Source organism: Cibotium barometz, chromosome 4 (genome assembly GCF_041138505.1).
Source record: "Cibotium barometz isolate CiBa-2024 chromosome 4, ASM4113850v1, whole genome shotgun sequence".
In the NCBI taxonomy this organism is placed as follows: Eukaryota; Viridiplantae; Streptophyta; class Polypodiopsida; order Cyatheales; family Cibotiaceae; genus Cibotium; species Cibotium barometz.
This window is the reverse complement of record NC_141049.1, coordinates 43,822,815-43,828,645: the sequence shown is the minus strand read 5'-3', so window position 1 is coordinate 43,828,645 and position 5,831 is coordinate 43,822,815. Positions and strand designations below refer to the sequence as shown.

The 5,831-nt window shown below is 43.7% G+C and overlaps 1 pseudogene across 1 annotated transcript; it reads left to right on the top strand.

Annotated features, from left to right (window-relative positions):
• The first annotated feature begins 1,810 nt into the window (after positions 1-1,810).
• LOC147639290 (putative inactive receptor kinase At2g26730 pseudogene) lies at positions 1,811-4,988 on the top strand (annotated as a pseudogene). Its single transcript, XR_015265212.1, has 2 exons — positions 1,811-3,319; positions 3,958-4,988. The product of XR_015265212.1 is annotated as a putative inactive receptor kinase At2g26730 pseudogene (transcript).
• The last annotated feature ends 843 nt before the right edge of the window (positions 4,989-5,831 follow it).

Genomic DNA, 5,831 nt, shown 5'->3' with positions numbered 1-5,831 from the left:
AAAGGTGTAAACACCACCTTGTTTTCCATTACTTATAGAGAATGAAAGTTGAAAACACCATGCATTTTCTTTTCCACAATGCATTTATATGTCATAGGATATAATTTTATGATTGCCTCAAAAGCACTTTGCAGTTCTCCACGAATTGGCACTTTGATCGAGGTTTGATGTAGTTATTTACAAATTATGCTTATTCATTGCATGTGACACCTCTACATTCCCTTAAATAAGCACGTGGCTAAGGGACAAGCTTGGTCAATATTGTAAGAAGTTTTTTTCCATTCATAGAAGAGCATAGCTAAATGATAAGTTTGCCCATGAGTACGGGTGTTATTGTTTCTCTAGTATATTAAATCATAGACAAGGTGCTATTATTTCTCTAGCAAATTTTATCATGACAAAAGAACAAAAAATGTGAAGAAGGCGATGCGTACATGTTAAGGGAAGGTTATTAGGGGCCAAAAAGATAGGCTCTCCATGTGAGATTTCTATTCATACTAAATCTTATGCCCACTTATTGTCCCTTCTTATTTATAAGGGAAAATGTATTGTAGCTTCTAAGTTCTTGATGTAATGTATGTGTGACCTAATCTCACAAGATGTGTAGACATAGAGCCCTTCCCCATAAAATAGGGTGGGCAATTTCATAGGTTGGAAAAGTTCATGTGAAGAGGTCCTAGGGGGTTGAAGAGGTCCTAGGGGGCTCTCCTCTTACCTTTAAGTTGCCATCCTACTTAAAAATGTCATCGCCTTTGAATTCCCATCCTACTTAAAAATGGCATCGTGCTCCCAAACAGGCTGGAACTAGTAGGAATCTCACTTTACATGCTTGAGAAATTAAGGAGCTTACACCATAAATTTTGAAGATGCAAGAATGTATTTTCCTAGTATATGGGACAATTGACCTTTTTGTGATTAGTGCTCTTTGTAGCCCCTTCCCAAAGGGCCAAAACTCAAGCATGTGGAAAGCTTCTTAGGAGCTAAAAGCATGGTCTTGTTAAATTTGCATGTCTTGGACAAGGATATAAGGTAGTAACATACCATTTTCTTGGGAAACATTAGAAGGTAGGCCTAAAATAACCACTCATGTTTTTTCCGTTATGTGAGTGAGAATCCCAGGGTTTGGGAAAAGATACTTTCACGTTAACCTAGAGCTAATTCAAAATCATTCTCAAAATGATGGGGGAAGGGAAAAAATAAACTTTCTCAAAATTCTTTGTAGGCATTAGTTACATCCTAGTGAAAGTATGAAAAAAATGCTTGTTCAAAACTAGGATTTCCTTTGCATGTAAGGTTCGATAACAATAGTTTCATGAGCACCGTGACTAGGAAAGGGCTTAGCAAGGGGACCAACTATGGTTCGATAACAATAGTTTCACGAGCACTGAGAGACTAGGAAAGGGCTTGGGCCCGTAAGGGGACCGACTGTGGTTTGATAAAAATAGTTTCACGAGCACTGTGACTAGGAAAGGGCTTAGCCATAAGGGGACCGACTATGGTTCGATAAAAATAGTTTCACGAGCATTGTGACTAGGAAAGGGGGGCCCAAGTGGTGTGATTTCGTGGGAAAGAGCCTCTTGAACTTGAAAGATCAAGGTGGTCACGTGATGGAAGCCAAGTCAAAAAAAGAAAAAGGAAAAAGAGAAAGAAGGTTGGACTTTTTCTGGCCTCCCGCATTACCTTCACTCGTCTTTGGCTTGGCCGCTCTCCTCTCTCTCTCTCTCTCTCTCTCACTCTCTCCATATTTATTTCTCTCGCTCCTCTCTCTCTCTCTCCCTCTCTCCATATTTATTTCTCTCGCTCCTCTCTCTCCCTCTCTCTCTCTCTCCCTCGCGCGCACACGCAGTATTTCTTCACCTTCTCCATAGCCGTCTAGACCTTGGCCTTCATCAGAGCCAAACCTTCTCATTCTGCACTCTCTCCATACCTTAACCCACCATCATATCATAGCCCGCCGACTAAACAGCCTGCATTCCACCCCCAGTACGTGATTTCTTGCATTGCATGGCCTTCGCTCATCTGATCACATCACAGCTCACCTGCTTCCTTGCCCTCTTCTTCTTCTTTCTCCTCTTCAATTGTGCTAGAGCAGACATCAATGGAGATGCCGATGCCTTGCTTGCATTCAAGGGCAATGTTACAAACACAGAAAAACTGGTGTCGTGGAACACGTCCGCCATAGCCAGCGTATGCACATCATGGAAAGGGGTTTATTGCAATGCATCATCACAGAGGGTAACTAAACTCCGCCTTCCTGGATTAGCTCTCTATGGCTCCATCGCTTCAGAAACCCTAGGAAACCTTGATGCCTTAGAAACCCTAAGCTTGCATGATAACAAGCTTTCCGATAATCTGCCTGCAGACCTTGCTAATTGCGCCAAGCTAAAACAACTTTATTTGCACAACAATAATTTCTCAGGGCCCCTGCCTGCAAATATCTCTTTATGGCCTCTCATGGAGAAGCTTGATTTATCCTCCAATTATTTCAGCGGGGAGATTCCACCTTCTCTAAGCAATCTAACCCATCTGAAATCTGTCCTTCTTGAGAGTAATAATCTCTCTGGATCTATACCTTCATTGATCATAGCTTCTTCCGGCAACTTCAGCGTTGCAGACAACCGCCTCAATGGCTCCATTCCGTCTTCTTTATCGAGATTTCCTGCAGAAAGTTTTGAAGGAAACGATGGTTTATGTGGTGCGCCGCTGCCTGAGTGCTCCACCAGCAGCCCAGCACCAGCACCATCGCCGTCGGCAGCGGAGAATTCAAGCAGCAGCAGCAAGAAGAGGCTGAGCGCGGGGGCGATAGCGGGCATTGTGACAGGAGCGGGGGCATTCGCAGCGGCAACGATACTGGTTTGCTTGTTGTGTTTGAGGCGGAAAACCATAAAGCAAGGTGGAGCCGGGGGGAGGAAGGACCTGTATGCGGTGGGGAGGTCGGAGTTTGAGGCGGAAAAGCCAGCGAATAACGACAGAGGAAGCGGAAGAAATGGAAATGGGAGTGCGCCAAACAGGCTGACTTTTGTTGGCAACGAGACGTTCGATTTGGATGAGTTGCTGAGGGCCTCTGCGGAGGTGCTGGGCAAGGGCAGCCTGGGCAACGCCTATAAGGCCGTTATGTACGATGGGTTGGTACTCTGTGTGAAACGGCTACGCGAAGTGTCCAGCGAGCACCCGGACGCCTGCAAACACGTCGTCCAAAGGCTGGGCGCCCTCCACCACGCTAACCTGGTCCCCCTTCGAGCCTACTTCTTTGCCCCCAAGGAGAAGCTCCTCGTCTCTGACTACATGCCCAATGGCAACCTCTGTTCCCTCCTACACGGTAAGTCCTCTCTCTCTTCTTTTTACAAATAGATTTCGCTCTAGGCATATCCAATGTGTGTAGACCATTCTCAGAAAACAACTCTTCTTCTATGCACCCTTCACGATTGTCAATTTGGGGGGGGGGGATGGGCAAAAATTGCAATTTTATTATCATCCTTAGAGTTGACTTTGTCATCTGAATCAACATTTCATGGTTAGCATAAGGCACTTGCATCCATTGATTTGCACGTTCCATATGATGATCGTTCACATAGGGCACTTATATCCATTGATCTGCATGTTCCATATGATGATGACATAATAAGCTATGATACAACATTGATTACACTATTTTATTTATAGGTAACATCATTGCTTACAACATTGATTACACTATTTTATTTGTAAAGCTCTTGCTTATTCAAATTCAATGCCAAGGCTTTTTATTTTTGTAGTGTAAAACTTATGTCGCCCTTATTTTCTAGTGAAGAGTAAACTTAGCTCTACCATGCATCATTAAGTAACGTAAACATTAGTTAGCGATTACATTTTTTTCAAAGTAACATAAACATAAACTATAATCACAAGCCCTAATCTCATCATAAGCCTCAGCCTCAAGAATTAACATTCTATTATACTATGATTTGGTGTATGTAGGAAACAAAGGCCCCTTGGATTGGGAGGCGCGTCTTACCATAGCAGGGGCGGTTGCCAAAGGGATATTGTATCTCCATAATGAGAAGGTGGTGCACGGCAACATCAAATCCTCTAATGTAGTGCTCGACAAGGACGGCCAGGCCCGCCTCACGGACTATGGCCTTGTCCAGCTGGCCTCTTTCCCTCTAGAACCAAGTTCAAAACTCAAATCCACCAACAGCTATACAGCCCCAGAAGCGAATGAGGACCTTAGAAAAATCACCTACAAGGGGGACGTCTATGCCTTTGGCATGTTGCTCCTTGAGCTCTTGACAGGAAAATCTCCCATTGTGTTGGGCGAAGATCACATTAGTTTACCTAAATGGATTCGATCCCATGCTCGACAAGAAGAGGCCCTTGACTCCCACATCTTGAAATATGATTACATCCAAGAGGAAATGATCCATCTCTTGCACATTGCCTTGCCTTGTGTCTCCCTACATCCTGACCAAAGGCCCCCCATGGTAGAGGTTGTGAACATGATTATGAGCCTTAGAAAACTAGAGGATGAAAATTATTTTGATTTATTCTATGATCCTTACCCGAGCGGCATAGATGTTAGCACCAACCATTCAGCTTTCCCAACCTAATATAAATATTTTTCCACCTTACTCTTTTGAGTTGTTCTATGATCCTTCCCTGGGGAGGAAAGATATCAACAACCACCTTACTCTTTTGAGTTGTTCTATGTTCCTTACCTAGGCAACACATATATCAACACCCACCTTACTTGGGTAAATAAAGAATAATGAAATGTTGAGCTTGCTTGGCAATCTAATTTTATTTAGCTTCTCTAGCAAGGATATCTCTTCAATCATCTTCTCCCTAACTTGTTGCCATATATATATAGGCAGTGATGTGTGTGAACACACTTAGGACCGCCGGGGCACTTTTTCCCTCTTTAGGAGGTTTTTTCCCCCGGCTTGTATATACGCCCATCCTTCTAGGGCTAACCTATCTTTTGTACATTGACACAATCTAATACATTGTGTGTTGTGTGCATTCTTGCTTCTTCTTCTCCAAGCTTTGTGTGCTTTCTTGCAACTCTAATTCCAATAATTGGTATCAGAGTAGGCATCGGCTCCCAGGGCTACGCCGCTAGCATCCTTCGACTCACGTTCTCCGATTGAGGTGAGCTTTCACGATCGCTTGCAGGTCCCTATACTCTGCAAATAAGCGTTCTCAAAAATCGCATCTGAGGTCGTTTCGGGCTCCGTTTTTGCATTGCAAGTTGCACAGGTGTTTGTCATTTTCTGCAGAAATTTTGACAGTGCAGTTTTCTGCAAAACAGGCATACGTATTCTATTGTGGACCGTGCTACATAGCACGAGTTGTTTTCTGTTCAGTCTTTGCTTCATTACAGGCAACTTTTGCATCAGTTTCAGTCAGTGGCCATGGCTGATAACAGCAATGATGTATTTCGCATGTTGTCTGCTGAAGATAAACTGGATGGAGACAACAACTACCCACTTTGGGCATACATGATGCAACATGTTTTAGTTGCAAAAGGAGTGTGGAACATTGTGCAGGGTGTGGATGTACGTCCAGGTTCTGTGGATGTAGGATCTGTTGAGGATGTTGCAGGTTCTAGCGGCTCTACTGTTGCTGCTGTTTTACCCCCCCACTGCTGAACAAGCTCGTTGGGATGGTAAAGATGCGCAGGCTCATGCCTTGATTGCACTTTCTGTCAAATGTAACATCACCCCACATATTCGTTCAGCTAAAACAGCAAAACAGGCTTGGGATATTCTAGCTGGTTTGTATGCAGGTCGTAATGAGGCAAAAATCTCTTACCTGCGTAAAGAGCTAGAATTGAAGATTATGCAGGAAGATGA